The 18,080-nt window shown below is 41.4% G+C and overlaps 1 long non-coding RNA gene across 1 annotated transcript in view; it reads right to left on the bottom strand.

Annotated features, from left to right (window-relative positions):
- LOC147367049 (uncharacterized) overlaps positions 1–17,809 on the bottom strand; it is a 189,777-nt gene extending 171,968 nt beyond the window's left edge. Inside the window, exon 1 of the long non-coding RNA XR_015169752.1 lies at positions 17,525–17,809. This is a non-coding gene — a long non-coding RNA (uncharacterized LOC147367049). The remainder of the gene's footprint in view (positions 1–17,524) is intronic.
- Between the last annotated feature and the right edge of the window lie 271 nt (positions 17,810–18,080).

Below are 18,080 nucleotides of genomic sequence, written 5' to 3'. Positions count from 1 at the left end.
TTTTCCCTACTTTCTTCAATTTAAGTCTGATTTTGGCAACAAGGAGTTCATGATCTGAGCCACAGTCAGCTCTTGGTCTTGTTTTTGTTGACTGTATAGAGCTTCTCCATCTTTGGCTGCAAAGAATATAATCAATCTGATCTCAGTGTTGACCATCTGGTGATATCCATGTGCAGAGTCTTCTCTTGTGTTGTTGGAAGAGTGTGTTTGCTATGACCAGTGCATTTTCTTGGCAAAACTCTATTAGTCTTTGCCCTTCTTCATTCCATATTCCAAGGCCAAATTTGCCTGTTACTCCAGGTGTTTCTTGACTTCCTACTTTTGCATTCCAGTCCCCTATAATGAAAAGGACATCTTTTTTGGGTGTTAGTTCTAAAAGGTCTTGTAGGTCTTCACAGAACCGTTCAACTTCAGCTTCTTCAATGTTACTGGTTGGGGCATAGACTTGGATTACTGTGATATTGAATGGTTCGCCTTGGAAACAAACAGAGATCATTCTGTCGTTTTTGAGATTGCATCCAAGTACTGCATTTCAGACTCTTTTTTGTGGACCATAATGGCTACTCCATTTCTTCTAAGGGATTCCTGCCTGCAGTAGTACATATAATGGTCATCTGAGTTAAATTCACCCATTCCAGTCCATATTAGTTTGCTAATTCCTAGAATGTCGACGTTCACTCTTGCCATCTCCTGTTTGACCACTTCCAGTTTGCCTTGATTCATGGACTTGACATTCCAGGTTCCTATGCAATATCACTCTTTACAGCATCAGACCTTGCTTCTATCACCAGTCACATCCACAACTGGGTATTGGTTTTGGTTTGGCTCCATCCCTTCATTCTTTCTGGAGTTATTTCCCCACTGATCTCCAGTAGCATATTGGGCACTTACATGGTCAAGGCTATGGTTTTTACAGTGGTCATGTATGGATGTGAGAGTTGGACTGTGAAGAAAGCTGAGTGCCAAAGAATTGATGCTTTTGAACTGTGGTGCTGGAGAAGACTCTTGAGAGTCCCTTGGACTGCAAGGAGATCCAACCAGTCCATTCTGAAGGAGATCAGCCCTGGGATTTCTTTGGAAGGAATGATGCTAAAGCTGAAACTCCAGTACTTTGGCCACCTCATGCAAAGAGTTGACTCATTGGAAAAGACCCTGATGCTGGGAGTGATTGGGGGCAGGAGGAGAAAGGGACGACAGAGGATGAGATGGCTGGATGGCATCACCACTTCGATGGACATGAGTTTGAGTGAACTCCAGGAATTGGTGATGGACAGGAAGGCCTGGCGTGCTGCGATTCATGGGTCGCAAAGAGTCAGACACGACTGAGAGACTGAACTGAACTGACTGATGATCCCATTGCCATTTACTTTGTTGTTTGGGGTTTGAGTTTATAAACCTTTTCTGTGTTTCCTGTCTAGAGAAAATCCTTTAGGCATTTGTTGAAGAGCTGGTTTGGTGGTGCTGAATTCTCTCAGCTTTTGCTTGTCTGTAAAGCTTTTGATTTTTCCTTCCTTATTTGAATGAGATCCTTGTTGGGATAGTAATCTAGGTTATAGGTTTTTCTCTTTCATCACTTTAAGTATGTCCTGCCATTCCCTTCTAGCCTGAAGAGTTTCTTTTGAAAGATCAGCTGTTATCCTTATGGGGATTCGCTTGTGTGTTATTTTATTGCTTTTCCCTTTCTGCTTTTAATATTTGCTCTTTGTGTTTGATCTTCATTAATTTGATTATTATGTGTCTTGCCATTTTAGAAAAGTCAGAGGGACCAGAGATCAAATTGCCTTCATCCGCTGGATCATCGAAAAAGCAAGAGAGTTCCAGAAAAACAACTATTTCTGCTTTATTGACTATGCCAAAGCCTTTGACTGTGTGGATCACAATCAACTGTGGAAAATTCTGAAAGAGATGGGAATACCAGACCACCTGACCTGCCTCTTGAGAAACCTATATGCAGGTCAGGAAGTAACAGTTAGAACTGGACATGGAACAACAGACTGGTTCCAAATAGGAAAAGGAGTACGTCAAGGCTGTATATTGTCACCCTACTTATTTAACTTCTATGCATCATGAGAAACGCTGGGCTGGAAGAAGCACAGCTGGAATCAAGATTGCCAGAAGAAATATCAGTAACCTCAGATATGCAGATGACACCACCCTTATGGCAGAAAGTGAAGAGGAACTAAAGAGCCTGTTGATGAAAGTGAAAGAGGAGAGTGAAAAGGTTGGCTTAAAGCTCAACATTCAGAAAATGAAGATCATGGCATCTGGTCCCATCACTTCATGGAAAATAGATGGGATAGCAGTGGAAACAGTGTCAGACTTTATTTTGGGGGCTCCAAAATCACTGCAGATGGTGACTGCAGCCATGAAATTAAAAGACGCTTACTCCTTGGAAGGAAAGTTATGACCAACCTAGATAGCATATTCAAAAGCAGAGACATTACTTTGCCAACAAAGGTCCGTCTAGTCAAGGCTATGGTTTTTCCAGTGGTCATGTATGGATGTGAGAGTTGGACTGTGAAGAAAGCTGAGCGCCGAAGAATTGATGCTTTTGAACTGTGGTGCTGTAGAAGACTCTTGAGAGTCCCTTGGACTGCAAGGAGATCCAACCAGTCCATTCTGAAGGAGATAAGTCCTGGGTGTTCTTTGGAAGGAATGATGCTAAAGCTGAAACTCCAGTATTTTGGCCACCTCATGGGAAGAGTTGATTCATTGAAAAAGACTCTGATGCTTGGAGGGATTGGGGGCAGGAGGAGAAGGGGACGACAGAGGATGAGATGGCTGGATGGCATCACCGCCTCAATGGACATGAGTTTGAGTGAACTCCAGGAGTGGTTATTGCTGCAATTCATGGGGTCACAAAGAGTCGGACACGACTGAGCAACTGCACTGCACTGAACTTGGGTGTTTTGCCTTGGGTTTATCCTGCTTGGGACTCTCTGGGTTTCTTGGACCTAGGTGGCTATTTCCTTTCCCATTTTAGGAAGGTTTTCAACTAGCATCTCCTCAAGTATTTTTTCATGCCCTTTCTTTTTGTCTTCTTCCTCTGGGACTCCTATGATTCAAATGTTGGGGCATTTAACATTGTTGCAGAGGTTTTTGAGGTTGTCTTCGTTTAATTATTTTTTCTTTTTTCCTCTCTGCTTCATTTATTTCCACCATTCTATCTTCCACCTTACTTATCCTATCTTCTGCCTCAGTTATTCTACTGTTGGTTCCTTCCAGAGTGCTTTTGACCTCAGTTATTGCATCATTCATTATTAATTGACTCTATTTTATTTCTTCTAGATCCTTGTTAAACATTTCTTGCATCTTCTCAATCCTTGTCTCTACTCTATTTTTCTGTAACTCCATTTTGTTTTCCAGATTTTGGATCATCTTTAGTATCATTATTCTGAATTCTTTTTCAGGGAGACTCCCTATTTCCTCCTCTTTTTTTTTGTTTGGTGGGTATTTATCATGTTCCTTTACCTGATGAATATTTCTCTGCCTTTTCATTTTGTTTAGATTGCTGTGTTTGGGGTGGACTTTCTGTAGGCTGGAAGTTTGTGGTTCCTCTTTATCATGGAGCTTGCTCCCTGTGGGTGGGGTTGGACTAGTGGCTTGTCAAGATTTCCTGGTTAGGGGAGAGCTTGTGTCTGTGTTCTGGTGGGTGGAGCTGGATCTCTTCTCTCTGGAGTGCAATGAAGTGTCCAGTAGGGAGTTTTGGGGTGTCTATGGGTTTTGCATGGATTTGGGCAGGCTGTATTTTAATGCTCAGGGCTGTGTTCCTGCATTGCTGGAAAATTCACGTGATATGTCTTGCTCTGGAACTTCTTGGCTCTTGGGTAGAGCTTGGTTTCAGTGTAGGTATGGAAACTTTTGGATGAGCTCTTGTCTATTGATGTTCCCTGGAATCAGGAGTTCTCTGGTATTCTCAAGTTTTGGATTTAAGCCTCCTGCCTCTGGCTTTCAGTCTTATTCTTACAGTAGCCTCAAGACTTATCCATCCATACAGCACAGATGATAAAACATTAAGGTTAATGGTGAAAAAATTCTCCACAGTGAGGGATACCAAGAGAGGTGCACAGAGTTACATGGAGAAGAGGAGAAGAGGGAGGAGGGAGACAGATGTGACTAGGAGGAGAAGAGAGGAAGTCAAAAGAGGAGAGCCCAATCTAGCCAGTAATCAGTCATCTTTTAAATCTCTAGTGTTTGAGTTCTAAATTCTACTCTACAAGATGTGCATTTCTAACACCACAAAGTCCCAAATACCATATTAAGGACATTACTCAGAAATTAATTGCAGAGAAGAAATGTACCAAACCATTTGTCAGTGTAACATGCTAACAAAAATGTAGCACTTCCTTTGGACCCCATTATCTGAGAATTAAGTGTAACATTAAGACCTTATAGTTTTAGGAAATCATTTTAAAACAGATTCTCATTGGATAGTTTGGAGGTTCCTTAAGAAACTAAAAAGCTACCATATGATCCAACAATCCCATTACCGGACACATATCTGGAGAAAAACATGATTCAAAAGGATACATGCACCCCAGTGTTCACTGTAGCACTATTTACAACAGCCAAGACATAGAAGCAACCTAAATGTCCATCATCAGATGAATGGATAAAGATGTGATACATGTATACAATGGAATATTATTCGACTATTAAAAAGAATGAAGTAAGGCCATTTGCAGAAGCATTGGTGGACTTGGAGATGATCATACTTAGTAAACAGAGAAAGGGCTTCCCTGGTGGTCCAGTGGTTAAGAATCTGCCTGCCAATGCAAGGAACATGAGTTCCTGGTCCAAAAAGCTCCACATGCCACAGATCAGTTAAGCCCACGAGCCACAACTACTGAGCCTAGGTGGAAGCCGGAGCACCCTACAGCCCACGCCCACGACAAGAGAAGCCACCACAATAAGAAGCCCATGCGTTGCAACTGGAGTGTAGCCCCCCTCACCCCAACTAGAGAAAGGTTGCATACAGCAACAAAGACCCAGCCCAGCCAAAATAAATTATTTAATTAATAAAAACACTTAAAAAACAGAGGAAGATAAATATCATATGATATCACTTATATGAGGAATCTAAAAAAATGATACAAATAAACTTATTTACAAAATAGAAACAGCCTCAAGACTTAAAAGCAAATTTACAGTTACAAGGGAAAAACGATAGAGGGGAAGGATAGATTGGGAGTTTGGGTTTGATATGCTCACACTGTTATATTTAAAATAGATAACCAGTGAAGACTTATTGTGTAGCACAAGGAACACTGTTCAAAACACGATAGTAACCTAAATGGGAAAAGAATTTGAAAAAGAATAGAAATATTTATATATACAACTGAATCACTTTACTGCACACCTGAAACTAACACAACACTATTAATCAACTATGCTCCAATATAAAAAAAAATTTAAATATATTCTCATTCCTGACTTCTTAAAAATAATCACTGTCAGGGTAGGGGGTGGGAGGAAGAAAAAACCAATCACTGTTAATTTTATATTAATGATTCAATCAATTGCTTTTAAAGTCTCATAAATACATCACTTTTCATATCATCAGGCTACTTTGGAGGAATTTTAAAGTAAATGGCAAGTCTAAAGTAGTTCTTTGCCAGCTATAATCAGAATCACCTGCTGAGTTTTTTAAACTACTGATCCCTAAGTCCCACTAGAGACTGATTAAAAATCAGAATCTCTGAGTGTTCTAAGAGCATCCCTGGAAAATTTGTAATGTAAAGCCAGTACTGAAAACCTGTTAAGTCTAGATCTATGATTCTCAAAATGTTCCCAGATTAGCAGCACCATCTCCTGGAAACTTGTCAGAAATGTGACCTCTCGCCCCTGACTCACACCTACTGACTCAGACACTGTGGAACTGGAGAACCGCAGTGTGTGCTTCACTCATCCTCCAGGTGAGCCTGGTGCACACCCGTGTTCATTTCCTGGGGCTGCCATGGCGAATTACCGGAAACCAGTACCTTGAAGCAACAGAAATTTATTTTCCCACAGTTCTGGAGGCGTCAGCAGGGCTGGCCTCCCTCTGAAGGCTCCTTCTCTTCCTGGCCTTTTCCAGGATCTGATGGCTGTTGACATTCCTTGTGGCTGCCTCACTCCAAACCTGCTGCCGTCCCCACACGGCCTTCTCTTCTCTATCTCTTATGAGGACTCCCATCACTGGATTTAGGGTTCACCTGGAGATCCAACCAGTCCATTCTGAAGGAGATCAGCCCTGGGATTTCTTTGGAGGGAATGATGCTAAAGCTGAAACTCCAGTACTTTGGCCACCTCATGCGAAGAGTTGAGTCATTGGAAAAGACCCTGATGCTGGGAGGGATTGGAGGCAGGAGGAGAAGGGGATGACAGAGGATGAGATGGCTGGATGGCATCACTGACTCGATGGACGTGAGTCTGAGTGAACTCCGGGAGTTGGTGATGGACAGGGAGGCCTGGCGTGCTGCGATTCATGGGGTTGCAAAGAGTCGGACACGACTGAGTGACTGAACTGAACTGAACTGAACTGGAGATCTTTAACTTAAGCACACCTGCAAAGACATCCATTCCTATCACATTCACCGGTTCTGGAGACAAATCCTTTAAGGGGATCTCCATTCAGCCCACTTCAACACTCAAGTTTGAGAAGCACTGGTAAAGGGAAAATGAATGAAGAAATACCACATCAAAAGATACTCCCTTTAATACACATGAACCCTCCACTCTCCTTTTCTCCTCTGTATAGTCTTGTTCAATCCTATCTCTTCATTTATCTATTTGTTAAGTTTTTCTATTTATTTTCCATTATTTAACTTATTTCTATTTCCTCACATTCCCTGAGAAAAAAGATCTTTCCATTATTCCTGAATTCTTTTCATTATAATATTATTCATACTGCAGACTTCACAGAATTTAGCAGAAAATGCAGGGTAGCCCTCAGATAAAGCTGCCTTTTTCAAAGGAAACACCAGAAATCACATTGCACATAAAGTGTGATCAAAGTTTATTTCAGAATTAATACTGAAGTGAAGTCGCTCAGTCGTGTCCAACTCTTTGCGACCCCATGGACCGTAGCCTACTATGCTTCTCCATCCATAGGATTTTCCAGGCAAGAGTACTGGAGTGGGTTGCCATTTCCTACTACAGGTACCAAATTCTGAATATAACTGTTTAGGAATACTAATTTTTAATCATTGCAACTAGTGCCCTCTAGTGGCCAATATCAGAACTGATAATAAAAACTAAAGCCTTTTACTTGCTCACTTGATTAAACATATATTGAGCATCTAATGTATATCAGATACTGTAGATATCTATGTGAGATACCTAGACGAATAAACTACATATCCTGACCTCCAGTTGTTCAGCTTTTTTCCCAAAGTTGTCTTGGTATTGGGGTTAGCTGACTGGACATACTGCACTTCTGATCAAGCAAAGCATTTACAGGGACACAAAAATCCACGTTTCAGTTTGCTTATTTGGCACCCCAGGCAGCTGCAGCTCCATCTTGGGTGTAGAAATTTATTTCAGTAAGTAATTGCAACACAAACCAGAAATCTTGGGTGTGATTTAATGAATCATGAATGTTGATATGGAAATTTTTAACTCTTTGACTTTCTTTTACCTATGATATAATCACTTAACTTTTTTCCCTTTAAAAACTAGCAGTGATGGCTAGTTTTCAAGATAACTAGCCAAGCATACACATTTCCCTCTCTCTTCTTCCCAATCACACTCAAATATAAATAATTTTAAAAATATAAACATGAAAATAACTCTGTAGAGTGTTGAAAGATGAGAAAGGTGACAGCAGACCAAAAGAAAATTTAATTTTGACAAAATGTATGCTGCTGCTGCTGCTAAGTCACTTCAGTTGTGTCCGACTCTATGTGACCCCATAGACGACAGCCCACTAGGCTCCCCCGTCCCTGGGATTCTCCAGGCAAGAACACTGGAGTGGGTTGCCATTTCCTTCTCCAATGCATGAAAGTGAAAAGTGAAAGTGAAGTCTCTCAGTCATGTCCGATTATTCACGACCCCATGGACTGCAGCCTACCAGGCTCCTCTGCCCATGGGATTTTCCAGGCAAGAGTACTGGGGTGGGGTGCCATTGCCTTCTCCGGACAAAATGTATACATGGTAAGTATATAGAAGATCCACGTAAGGCATGTGATCTTGTGGTTACTATAGGGCTTTCCAAGGGCTGTGTTGGTATTCACAAGAAGAAGAAATTAATAGGGAAGATGAGATCATAGCAAGGAAAAAACTAGGAGGATTCAGAAGAAACAAGAAATTAGAGCAGGGGTGACCTGAAGAAACATAAATGTCTGGAGAACTCTGGAGATACTGGGGAAAACACAGATTTCCAATAGCATGTGAGACTAATGTTGAAATAATTATATTAGGATCACATAATCTCCAAGGATATGAAGACAACCAGACAACAAATTGATGAGTATCAAAGAGCTAAAGTTTGCAAATTATTCGTGTGTTTTTCTAAAAATAAAATAAAGTAGAATGGTCTTGTTCTCTGTATAGTATCACCCTTATTTACTTGCACTTAACATACTTAACTGATTGAAAAAGGCAAAGTAAGTGTTAGCTTGAGGGCAGTAAGAACATGACCATGGTTATGTTGTACTAGGGAATATTATCCATCATGTTTCAATGCAGGAAAAAAAATTGAGATGATTCATTTCATGGAATTCACTGAGGGAGCCTGTCCTGATGATTCACCTGATATGTTGTTGGTAACTCCCCGGTTGAGGAAGGCTCAACCAAGGGTTGGCCCATACTTCCCTGAATGATGAGAGTAGAGAACCAAGGAAAAAAGATTGTTCCTTCAGTACCCTCACACCCAAACCAGTATGCTTATCTAAAACAGCCCCAAACATCTATGTTCCTTGTTATAGGCTGTGCTGTATACCCCTCAAATTCACATTGGGTGTTCAAGGCCTAACACCCAATACTTATGAATGTGACTGAATTTAAAAATGTGTTTATCCCAGAACAAGAGTGATATTCTTACTGGCAAGGGTGGAAAGTAGAGAATGAAAGAATTCTGTACAAAGAGATCTTGTTGAAAAAGTAAATATAAGATCAGCAGCAGCAGTTTTTAAAGCTGCACTGAACATGGGAAACTCCATGTTTTAATCAGGCAACTAGGTATCTGTTCATGGCTCTGCAGGTAAAAAATTGATCCAATATCATGTTAATGTAAAGGTTTCTTACTATGTCCATGAAAGACATGTACCTAGATAGCATATTAAAGAGCAGAGATGTTATTTTGCCAACAAAGGTCCATCTAGTCAAAGCTATCATTTTTCCAGTAGTCATGTAAGGGTGTGAGAGTTGGACTACAAAGAAAGCTGAGCACTGAAGAATTTATGCTTTTGAACTGTGGCGTTGGAAAATATTCTTGAGGGTCCCTTGGACTGCAAGGACATCAAACCAGTCAATTCTAAAGGAAATCAGTCCTGAACATTCATTGGAAGAACTGATGCTGAAGCTCCAATACTTTGGCCACCTGAGGCAAAGAAATGACTCATTGGAAAAGACCCTGATGCTGGGAAAGGTTGAAGGCAGGAGGAGAAGGGGACAACAGAAGGTGAGATGGTTGGATGGCATCACCGACTCGATGGACATGAGTTTGAGTAACCTCTGGGAGTTGGTGATGGACAGGGAAGCCTGGCATGCTGCAGTCTATGGGATCACAAAGAGTCAGACATGACTGAGCCACCGACATGAAAAACACAAGATACAAAGTGTCCTTTCTGAGAATGGTACTGGCACAAAAACAGAAATATAGACCAATGGGACAATATAGAGAGCCCAGAGATAAACTCACATATCTAAGGGTACCTTATTTTTGACAAAGGAGACAAGAATATACAATGAGGCAAAGACAGTCTCTTCAATAAATGGTGCTGGTAAAACTGGATGGCTACGTGTAAAAGAAGGAAATTAGAACACTTCCTAACACCATACACAAAGATAAACTCAAAATGGATTAAAGACCTAAATGTAAGACCAGAAACTATAAAACTCTTAGAGGAAAACATAGGCAGAATACTCGATGACATAAATCAAAGCAAGATCTTCTATGACCCACCTTCTAGAGTAATGGAAATAAAAACAAAAATAAACAAGTGGGACCTAATTAAACTTAAAAGCTTTTGCACAGCAAAGGAAACTATAAGATGAAAAGACAGCCTTCAGAATGGGAGAAAATAATAGCAAATTAAGCAACTGACAAAGGAATAATTTCCAAAACATACAAGCAGCTCATTCAAGTCAATACCAGAAAAACAACTCAACCAAAAAGTGGGAAAAAGACCTAAACAGATATTTCTCCAAAGAAGACATACAGATGGCTAATTCAGTTCAGTTTAGTTGCTCAGTCGTGTCTGACTCTTTGCGACCCCATAAACCACAGCACGTCAGGCCTCCCTGTCCATCACCAACTCCCGGAGTCCACCCAAACCCATGTCCACTGAGTGATGCCATACAACCATCTCATCCTCTGTCATCCCATTCTCCTCCTGCCCTCAATCTTTCCCAGCATCACGGTTTTTCAAATGAGTCAGCTCTTCACATCAGGAGGCCAAAGTACTGGAGTTTCAGCTTTAGCATCAGTCCTTCCAATGAACACCCAGGACGGATCTCCTTTGGGATGGACTGGTTGGATCTCCTTGCAGTCCAAGGGACTCTCAAGAGTCTTCTCCAACACCACAGTTCAAAAACATCAATTCTTTGGCGCTCAGCTTTCTTCACAGTCCAACTCTCACATCCATACATGACCACTGGAAAAACCATAGCCTTGACTAGACAGACCTTTGTTGGCAAAGTAATGTCTCTGCTTTTGAATATGCTATCTAGGTTGGCCATAACTTTCCTTCCAAGGAGTAAGCATCTTTTAATTTCATGGCTGCAATCACCTTCTGCAGTGATTTTGGAGTCCCTCAAAATAAAGTCAGCCACTGTTTCCACTGTTTCCCCATCTATTTGCCATGAAGTGATGGGACCGGATGTGATGATCTTAGTTTTCTGAATGTTGAGCTAAGCCAACTTTTTCACTCTCCTTTTTCACTTTCATCAAGAGGCTCTTTAGTTCTTCTTCACTATCTGCGTAAGTGTGATGTACATGAAAAGATGCTCAACATCACTCATTATCAGAGAAATGCAAATCAAAACTACAATGACATATCACCTCACACCAGACATAATGGCCATCATCAAAAAATCTACAAACAATAAATGCTGGAGAGAATGTGGAGAAAAGGGATCCTCTTGCACTGTTGGTGGGAATGTAAATTGATAGAGCCACTATGGAAGGTGGTATGGAGATTCCTAAAAATCTAGGAATAAAACCATCATATGACCCAGCAATCCCACTCCTAGGCATATACCCAGAGGAAACAAAAATAAAAATGACACATGTATCCCATTGTTCCTTGCAGCACTACTTACAATAGCTAGAACATGGAAGCAACCTAGATGTCCATCAAAAGATGAATGGATAAAGAAACTGTGGTACATATACAATGGAATATTACTCAGCTATAAAAAAGAATACATTTGAGTCAGTTCTAATGAGGTGGATGAACCTAGAGCTATTATACAGAGTGAAGTAAGTCAGAAAGAGAAAGATAAATATTGTATACTGATGCATATATATGGAGTCAAGAAAGATGGTACTGATGAATTTATTTGCAGGGCAGCAATGGAGAAACAGACAAGAACAGACTTAAGAACACAGTGGGGTGGGGGGAGTGTGCAGGGAGGAAGGAGAGGATGAGATGTATGGAGAGAATAACATGGAAACTTACATGTAAAGTAGATAGCTAATGGGAATTTGCTGTATGACTCAGGGGTTCTGTATCAAACAGAGGTTCTGTATCAACCTAGAGGGGTGAGAGGGGGAGGGAAAAGAGAGGATGGTTCAAGAGGGAGGAGACATATGTGTACCTATGGCTGATTCATGTTGATATTTGGCAGAAAACAAAATTCTGTAAATCAATTATCCTTCAATTAAACAATAATTTTTTTTTAAAAAAAAGTGTCCATTCTGAGGGGAAAAGATTTTACTCACTGTGTTATGCTTGTGGTTACATCTCTTTAAAGAGATGACTAAGTTAAAATGCAGCCACTGAGGTAAGCCCTTATCCAATCTGACTGATGTCTTTGTAAGAAGAGGAAATGTGGTCACACAAAGAGACACCAGGGGTATACACCCACGAAAGAAAGACACAGCAAGAAGATAGCCATCTTCAGGAGAGAGGAAAGAGGCCTCAGGAGGAACCAAACCTGCCGGTATCCTGATCTCAATCCACCAGCCTCCAGAACTGAGGAAATACATTTTTATTCTTTAAGCCAGCCAGTCCGTGATCTTTCGTTGGAGCGGCCACACACAGTACTATATTTCTCGAGATGTAATATCTGATTCTTCTTTTTCTGTTTCACTAGTCTCTTTCTTCTGCTATTAAAGTTGATTCACCAAAAATTACCAAAACACAGTCTTGATCAAAAGAAGGTTAGTTTTACAAGGACACACTGTATATAGCACAGGGAACTCCACTCAATGTCATGTGGCAGCCTGGATGAGAAAGGGGTCTGGGGGACAATGGATACATGTATATGCATGGCTGAGTCGCTCTGCTGAGCACCTGAAACTATTGTTAATTGGCTATGAAATCAAAGCGTTCGTTGCTCAGTCATGTCTGACTCTTTGTGACCCCATGGACTGTAGCCCACAAGGCTCCTCAGTTCATGGAATGTAAAATAAAAAAAAAATTTTTTTTTAAAAAGGGTTAAGTTTATTAGTTTCATGTAGCAAGAGGGAGCACACACATCTCAAACTAGAATATTTACAGAAAGGTATTTACAGGGTTTGGGAGCCTGGAATTTGTCATTCAGTTGTTTTAGGACAGAAGATAACGAGCAAGGTCTTTGGTGGGGATCAGTAAAAATTTGCCAACTAGGTGAGTTATTGGTACAATCAGTGGTTTTTATCTTTCAAAGATACAAGTCCTTATACAGTTACCATTAAATCAAGTTTGTGACTTCTCTTGAATGTAGGAGTCTGAATGAGCTGGTGTTAGGGATCAGAGCTTAGTTTGCCTTGCAGTCATGGTTTGGTACAAGTTTCTCTGTTTTGCAAGTTATAGTACAGTTTTGCAAGCTGTGGTTTCTGTGTCATTTCTCACTACTCAGAACCTCTTTGTGCTTCCCTCAGTGATCTCAGATCAATCTAGAGAGCTGATATGGATAAGTGAGCACAGTATCAGTGAAGAGTGAGTATGCCTACTTTCTGGGTGATTCCAAAATTCCTTATCTATTTATGAACCATCATAATCCTTAGAGGAAGCTAAAATCTGAAAAACTAAAATGTTCGATGCAATTAACACAAATTTACCTTTTTCATGTTAAAGTAAAAGTCACTCAGTCGTGTGCGACTCTTTGTGACCCCATGGACTATATACAGTCCATGGAATTCTTCAGGCCAGAATACTGGAGTGGGTAGCCTTTCCCTTCTCCAGGGGATCTTTCCAACCCAGGGATCGAACCCAGGTCTCCCACATTACAGGCAGATTCCCTACCAGCTGAGCCACCAGGGAAGCCCTTTTCATGTTAACTGAGACCCAAATAGTGGGACTGCATTAGCAATTTAGCTTAAAACTTGAAAACAGAGCTCTGCAGTCAGGTAGATCTTGATTCAATTCCCATCTCCATGGCTTGTTTTAGGATCTTAGGCTAATACCCAGATGGTAAGCGGGTTAGAGGATCATCAGACTCATCTAGCAGAATTTAGAAGAGAAGCAATTCTTGCCAGTGACTGCAGTATGCAGCACTGAGTAGTTACTGGAAGAACCATCCTACAGAACCTCCATGTTTGTGTCAAGGTGAAAAGTCTAAAGGTGCCATACAAATAAATGCAAATACAGATATACAGAAACTGATCATGAATAGACATGACATCAGTTGGCTAAGGGGCACAGGAAAGTTGATGTACAAGCCACAGTATTTTAGTTTTGTTTTGGCTAGCTGGGTCTTCATTGTAGCTTCTCTAGTTTGGGCATGCAGGTTTAATTGCCCTGAGACATGTGAGATCTTAGTTCCTTTACCAGGGTTGAACCCATGTCCCCTGCACTGATTCTTAACAAATGAACCAGGTAAGTCCCAAGCCAAGAAAAGTAGATGAGTCTGGAAGGGAACTTGAACTTAGGGGCACTTATGCAATATCTGGCTTCCTAGATGGCTCAGTGGTAAAGAATCTGCCTACTGATGCAGGAGATGCAGGTTCTATCCCTGAGTCAGGAAGATGCCCTAGAGGAGGAAATGGCAACCCACTCCAGTATTCTTCCTGGAATATGCCAAGGACAAAGGAGGCTGGTAGGTTATAGTCCATGGGGTCGCAAGGTGTCAGACAGAATGGAGCATGCAAGCTCATGCAATATCTACAAAACCCTGCTTTGGGCATGCAGTCTTAGGTAAGAGCCAATCTTGGCACATTAATGGGAGTGCTTGTACCATTAGGCTGGGAAAGGATTTTAAGTGACTAAGCGTAAGGCTATCATAAGACTGAAGTACCCATCTCCATAAAGACCATTCTTATAGCAAAACTGCCTTATCTTATAAGAAGAATAATTAGAATCTTAACACATGGCATCTGGTCCCATCACTTCATGGCAAATAGATGGGGAAACAGTGCAAAACTTCATTTTGGGGGGCTCCAAAATCACTGCAGATGGTGACTGTAGCCATAAAATTAAAAGATGCTTACTCCTTGGAAGGAAAGTTATGACCAAACTAGACAGCATATTAAAAAGCAGAGACGTTACTTTGCCAACAAACGTCCATCTAGTCAAGACTATGGTTTTTCCAGTAATCATGTACAGATGTGAGAGTTGGACTATAAAGAAAGCTGAGTGCTGAAGAATTGATGCTTTTCAACTGTGGTGCTGGAGAAGACTCTTGAGAGTCCCTTGGACTACAAGGAGATCCAACCAGTCCATCCCAAAGGAGATCAGTCCTTAGTATTCATTGGAAGGACTGATATTGAAGCTGAATCTCCAATACTTTGGCCACCTGATGTGAACAGCTGACTCATTTGAAAAGACCCTGATGCTGGGAAAGATTGAGGGCAGGAGAAGAAGGGGACGACAGAGGATGAGATGGTTGGATGGCATCACCAACTCAATGGACATGGGTTTGGGTGGACTCCTGGAGTTGGTGATAGACATGGAGGCCTGGCATGCTGCAGGCCATGGGGTCGCAAAGAATTGGACATGACTGAGCAACTGAACTGAACTGACAGAGCATTTGGGAATCTTTGAGTTCAAGGTTAAACATTTAATGTCATTATTCCTTATTTATATAGTTCTTAATTTGAAAGATAGAATCACAATGCATAACCTCCTGCATCATACCCTCTGAAGAAATTTTAAATAGAAAACAACTTACCAGGGATCGAACCTGCATTGCAGGGGGATTCTTTACCAGCTGAACTACCAGGGAAGCCCTCCTTATCTTTAAGTGTAGTACTAAAACCAAATGATTTATAAAAATTTTTAAAGCTCTGGATTTTTTTATTTTTACTTTTTGTGATTGCTTGAATTGCGAACAGATGTATCTTCCAGACACAATATTTCAAGATCAACAAGTTAACTATTATGTCCTTTGTTGTTGGTGATCAGTTAAGTTATGTCTGACTCTTTTGTGACATCATGGACTGCAGCCTGCCAGGCTCCTCTGTCCAAGGGATCTCCCAGGCAAGAATACTGGAGTGGGCTGCCATTTCCTTCTCCAGGGGATCTTCCAGGGATGGAGACCATGTCTTCTGCAGTGGCGGGGGGTGGGTGGTGGGGTGGGGGGTTTTATTTACCATTGAGCCACCAGGGAAGCCCATTATGTTTTACATTCTCTTTTATTCTCTAGGTTTGACTCATGGTAGACAATTTAAAATGAAATTTTACAGATAAGGAAGTTAAATTTCAGAGAAGAAGACAAGAACTTAGTACTTATTAAATGAATAATACAACTAGTATTTTCTGTATATTATCTCGACATCTGCAAACCCATTTTGCTTGGTAGCCAACAGTACTCTCATTTAAGAGATGAGGAAATTTGCAGCTAATCCAAGACTTAAAACAATTCTCCCTGAAAATGAATGCCTTTTTCTCTATGCCATATTTTGTAAAACATATGGCTCTCTGTTAGTAAAAGGAGAAGTCAGAATGTTTTGTACTCTTTTGACTTTTTTCTGAGAATGTCTTGCTCTATTTGAAATTTCTAAGAATGTCTACAGTGACAATTTCTTTTTAAAATAAAAACAGCTATATTTAAAATATTCTGTATTTCTGAATCATAGGGAATGATTCTATCAATGATATATAAACTGACATTTCAGATCATTTGATATAAATGATACAAACAAGCATTTCAGAAATGGTCAGTTCTACATAAATCACAAAATAAATCTTTATATAAGTGCCTATATTTCCTTGATTTGCAAGGTCAAGCCTCTGTTTGGAAAGCAACTATTTGACTTCAGAATCCAAATAATATTGATCATACCTCAGTGACACCCACAGTTAGCCAGAAGTAATTCTCTTTGTCTGAAATCTGAAAGATCATTGTATGACTATTTCAGAACTACTCATTATATATGCACATACAATGTAACTTGTATGTATAATTTTTATGTATGTATAAAATATACATTAATTATACATATAGAGAGAAAATATGTATTAAGAAATGTGTATTTGATCTCCCACTCCTTTTCCTGGCACACAGTTCCTTAAAACCCTTGTAACCTCTGAAGTGGTGTCTTTTTTGTACGCTAACGACATGACTAACAGCTGGGGATCTTGGAAAGCCTCAGGATGAAGGCTGTTAATCCAGGGAAACAAGCCTGTGATTAGAGGGTTGGAACATTCAGTCCCACCTGGGAGGAAGGAGGGACTGGAGGTAGAGTTAATCACCTATGACCAATGATTTAATCAACCATGTATGTGTATGAAGCCTCCATTAAGAAACCCTAAGGGAAGGGGTTTGGAGAACTTTTGGGTTAGTGAACATGTGGAGAGCACCACACTCAGAGAGGCAGGGACACCCCCCCGCCTCCGCCACCTCATTCTTTCCCCCACACTTGGCCTTATGCAGCTCTTCCACTTGGCTGTAAACTATTTTCCTGAGTTCTATGAGCCACTTTAGCAAATTATCACACTCAAGATGGGGCAGGAGGTCATAAGTATATCTGAATCATAACTAGCAGGTCAGAAGCACACTGGGCTTGTGCCTGGCCTCTGAAGGGTGGCCAGGGGCAGTCTTGTAGGACTAAGCCCTTAACTTGAGCGATATTAGTGCTAACCCGAGGTTGAGTGTCAGAACTGACTGAATTACAGGTGAACAGTAAACAGATTCTCTCTTTTGGCCTCCACTGAGGCCTATTCCCAGTTTTGCTAACAAAAAGCAGTCCATAAGAGCCAGCAGTTGAAACAATGTTGACCATGTGTCATCTACTCACTGAAAAGGCGCTTAAGAGGTGGCTGGCGCCCAAGCTGGAAGTGGAGGCCTGGGCTCCGGTGCCCCAGGGCAGGGGATATGAATGCAAGGACGCCGGCAGCCTTCCTTTGTGGAACTCACTCGGAAATGTGGCAACAGCAGGGATGCTGGCTGCCCCAGAGGCAGAGGGTGCAGCAGAGCACAAAACACATTGGCGAGAGGCCTTTTGTTCCAGGTGCCAAAGCCACAGCCTCCCCAAAACGCCAACCTGTGGCTGCAGGTAGTGGGGAGAACCCTCCTCGCCCAGACCTCAAGAGACTAGCCAGGTCAGGTGGGAGGGGGCGGACCAACAAGGTGAGGGCAGTGGGGAGGGTCCTCCAGAGACCTGCCCCACGCTGCCTCAATCCAGCCTCCTTAGTTGTGCTTCTGCCCACGGTCCCCTTCAACAACAGGTAGTCAGTAGTGGCCCGCGCGGACCCCATACTAGTCTGGAGGGGAGAACCCTGTGGAGACCCCCCCTGGACCAGCTGCTGAATGCATCAGGAAAATCTGATATACAAGTATAGCCTGGTTAAGGT

This window comes from Bos grunniens, chromosome 8, assembly GCF_055505025.1.
Source record: "Bos grunniens cultivar Pamir isolate PY7600 chromosome 8, Bosgru_T2T1.0, whole genome shotgun sequence".
Taxonomy (NCBI): domain Eukaryota; kingdom Metazoa; phylum Chordata; class Mammalia; order Artiodactyla; family Bovidae; genus Bos; species Bos grunniens.
The sequence above is the reverse complement of the archived record's forward strand: the minus strand, read 5'-3'. Positions and strand labels throughout refer to the sequence as shown.